General features: G+C 40.6%; 1 non-coding gene across 1 annotated transcript in view; it reads right to left on the reverse strand.

Moving 5' to 3' along the window:
* Positions 1 to 2462: 2462 nt before the first annotated feature.
* The window catches only part of LOC141694500 (28S ribosomal RNA), a 3392-nt gene continuing 1475 nt past the window's right edge, over positions 2463 to 4379 (reverse strand). Inside the window, exon 1 of the ribosomal RNA XR_012563803.1 lies at positions 2463 to 4379. This exon is cut by the window's right edge and continues 1475 nt beyond it. This is a non-coding gene — a ribosomal RNA (28S ribosomal RNA).

Here is a 4379-nt window from a genome sequence, read left to right on the forward strand (position 1 = left end):
GATAGCTCATGTTACGAGCTTCGTTTTGATATGTAGTTCGTTCGATTCCGATGCACGGTTTAGGAGAAACGACCGTTTCAAATAACGGCGTTTTGCGAACGAAACTTTTCCCCTCGCCTTAGTTTGAAACATAGGTTAAAGACCAAAAAGGGTTAATTAATGTATGAAACAATTATGGTAAGTGTGTTAGGCAGTTGGTAAGCCACTCGCGAAAGAATCGCCTTAAAACTCGTAATGGTTAATTTATTAAAAATGGTGGAGCCGAGGGTACTCGAGTGACTTAAGAGAACCAGTAAGCGCAAAGCGAGCGTTAGAGTCTAATTTGGTTAGAGTATAGAATTACAAGTGACTTTGGTTTAATTCCAACTTACTTGTTGATTATAGGTTACCAGACTCATCCCGAGCCTTTTATCACCCCCAGTCGCTCAGGCAAGTTTTCTACCCGTTATACTGTTGTTGTGATGTATATTTGTATATGCATTATCTTGCGATATATGCATGTTGGTTAATTAGCAAATGTTGCGATATATTGAAGCATGCTGATATGGTATATATATGCATGCCTGTTTCGTATTCTTGCCATATATATCTGTTGGTTCAGTTGATAATACCTATGCTAGAGGATAGCGGTAATTTGCATATACCCTTAGTATAGGGGCCCAAAGGTGAAAACGTTTTCTAAAACCGGGAGTCGAGGATCCCGAGTAGATTTTATATATTTATATATATATGGTTATAGTTTTCACAACTATTAATCGAATAAAGTTTATTCGATAACTTTATATTATTTAATGAATATTACTTGAATATTCATCCGAGGACTTATGACTCCTTTTATTTTATTAATTGAAGATTATTTCGAATATTCATTCGAGGGCTTATGACTCAGTTATATTATTTAATGAATATTATTTGAATATTCATTTGAGGATGTATGACTCCTTTGTTTTGTTTTATGAATATTATTTATAATATTCATTCGAGGACTTATGACTCCGTTTATTATTTAATAATATTCTTTATTTTATTAAAGAATAATATTTCGATAATCAAACTTATTTTTGATTATTCAAATAAGATATTACTTTCGTATAAGTATATCTTTGATTATTTGCTATTCATTCAAGTATAAGTTTTCCAACTTCTACCTCAATTATTCTTATGGGAATATTATTTAAATAATAATATTCAGATATTTCTTTCATATCGGGACTGATTTATTTTAATAAATCAGTATTACTCCAAACATTCTTAAAAATGTTTTCGAGTCTTCAAAATGAATTTAAAAGGTAGAGCGGATCCCAAAACTTGTTTTCTAATTCAAGATCTTCCATTTTAAGGGGACTTGAATACTCGCTCAAAAATCTAAGGGATCCGGCTCTGTGGTGTATTTTATATTCGCAACAAGGTTGCTGTTTTGATGAATGAATTGATTACTTGCCCAATGTTTGGGAAGTAAGCCCATCTAATTGAGTCGGCATAAGCGACAGGCCGGGGTACGGTCTATCAAATTGTAAGTGGCTGGGTGGCAGTCCATCAACGCGTAAGAGGCTGGGTGGCCAGGGTGATGACCGGTGGGGGATTCATCCATCTACTACTAGAAAAGGTTACTTATTGGTATCTTTGCCTGATCAGCAAGATATCTGGTTTATGCCAAAATTCTTTTCCTTTCCAAAATTCATTGGATGTTTCAAACTCTGTTCATACTTTACATAACAGAGGTTCCAGGAAATGTTTAAGAGATATATATGTGGATATATATCAGGACTAAATAAAGTATCTCGCAACTTTATTTCATTCAATAATATTTCAAAGATTGAATCTATTCAAGTCTTAACTTGTGGTCTCATCTATGGGATGATTTTTTTTAAACCTATAATACTTTGAGCAGTGGTAGTTCAAATAGCCTTATAAATGATATAAGTATAGTGAAGTATTTGGTAACTTCATCTTCCTTTAAGCTTATATCCAGTAAGTAATTATCTTACTTTTGATAAAGGTTTTCAGTAAGTTATCTATTAGATACTTGCATTATTGATTACACTATATATTATCTTGCGAGCTGTAAGGCTCACTCTTGCTTTATTTCTTCATCACACAACAACAGTTAGGAAGGATGGCCAGACTCCAGCAGACCGAGCGCAAGCGCGTGGGAAGCGTCCCGCGTCTTCCCGTTGATGTCATAGCTGCTATAGCTGCAGAGGTAGACCTATCTGTAGATCAGATCATCTACTTTTGAGAATCAATTATGTATAATTATAACTTGTGGTAGATAATGGCAATTAATTGTAAACTTATTAGGTAATCATTTTCGGTTGTAATAACTTTTAAATTGTGGATTCAAAGACTTGTACTTATTTCAATTTCATCTCTGAGACTATAACGGGTTGTGGTGTGTGTTAGTGTGGGGTCACAGCATGAGGTTAATTATTATTAATTAAGTGAAGTGATATTGTGGAAAGAAAGACCGTGACGACCCGGATCCCTGACCCCGGATCTGGGGGTGTTACAGCAAGGCCACTCTACCTCTTATAATACCCTGTCGTGTATTTAACTCATATGCAAAGGATTCTACCCGCCGCTCGGTGGGAATTGAACTTCATCACGGCCAATGTGGTACATCCACCAGGATGGCTATGCCAACGCCACGTGCCTTTGGGGGCAGAAGGCCCCTACTGCTGGTCGGCAAACAAGCGGTGAGCAAATGCATCACTTCTAGCCCGGAGTCTGAATTAGAGGCGTTCAGTCATAATCCAGCACACGGTAGCTTCGTGCCACTAGCTTTTCAACCAAGGACAATGACCAACTGTGTGAACCAACGGTTCCTCTCATACTAGGTTGAATTACTATTGTGACACTGTCATTAGTAGGGTAATACTATCCTGTCACACGACGGTCTAAACCCAGCTCACGTTCCTTATTGGTGGGTAAACAATCTAACACTTATTGAATTCTGCTTCACAATGACAGGAAAAGCCAACATCTAAGGATCAAAAAGCAATGTCGCTATGAATGCTTGGCTGCCACAAGCCAGTTATCCCTGTGGTAACTTTTCTGACACCTCTAGCTTCAAATTCCGAAGGTCTAAAAGATCGTTAGGACACGCTTCCACGGTTCGTATTCGTACTGGAAATCAGAATCAAACGAGCTTTTACCCTTCTATTCCAAACGAGATATCTGTTCTCGTTGAGGTCATCTTAGGACACCTATGTTATTTTTTAACAAATGTGTCATTCCAGCCAAACTCCCCCCCTGACAATATTTTCCGCCCGGATCAGCCCGCGAGCGAGTCTTTGGTCTAAAAAGAGGGGCAGTGCCCCGCTTCCGATTCGCGGAATAAGTAAAATAACGTTAAAAGTAGAGGTATTTCACTTTCCCCATTTCTGGCTCCAACTTATCCTACACCACTCAAGTTATTTCACAAAATCGGACTTCAGTCAAGCTCAAAAGCGTCTTTTTTTCCCGCCGATTCTGCCAAGCCCGTTCCCTTGGCTGTGGTTTCTCTGGATAGTAGACAGGAATAGTGGGAATCTCGTTAATCCAATCATGCGCGTCACTAATTAGATGACGAGGCATCTGGCTACCTTAAGAGAGTCATGGTTACTCCCGCCGTATACCCGCGCTAGGTTGAATTTCTTCACTTTGACATTTAGAGCACTGGGCAGAAATCATATTGTGTTAGCATCCGGAGGGACCATCGCAATGCTTTGTTTTAATTATACAGTCAGATTCCCTTTGTCCATACCAGTTTTGAGTCGACTGTTCGACACCCGGGGAAGGCCCCCGAAGGAGCCGTTCCCAGTTCGTCCCTGGACGGCACGCGGCAATCCGCTTTCGCCATATGAGCAGCTCAAGCAGTCCACCGACAGCCGACGGGTTCGGGACTGGGACCCCCATGCCCACCCCTCAAAGCCAATCTTTTCCCGAAGTTACGGATCCATTTTTCCGACTTCCCTTGCCTACATTATTCCATCGAACAGAAGTTGTTCACCTTGGAGACCTGATGCGGTTATGAGTACGACCGGACGTGGGAGGCACTCGATCCTCCGGATTTTCAAGGGTCTCCAGGGGCGCACCGGACACCGCATGACGTGCGGTGCTCTACCAGCCGCTAGACCCTACCTCCGGCTAAGCCGTTTCCAAGGTGGGCAGGCTATTAAAGAGAAAAGATAACTCTTCCCAAGGCCCCCACCGACATCTCCAGACTCTCTAACGTTGCCGTTAGCCGCCACATCCCGATTCAGGAATTTTAACCTGATTCCCTTTCAAAGTTCACGCAAAACGTGATATCTAACAGGCTTCCCCCGTCTCTTAGGATCGACTAACCTATGTGCAAGTGCCGTTTACATGGAACTTTTCCCCTCTTCGTCCTTCAAAGT

This window comes from Apium graveolens, chromosome 10 (assembly GCF_009905375.1).
Source record: "Apium graveolens cultivar Ventura chromosome 10, ASM990537v1, whole genome shotgun sequence".
NCBI classification, from domain to species: Eukaryota; Viridiplantae; Streptophyta; class Magnoliopsida; order Apiales; family Apiaceae; genus Apium; species Apium graveolens.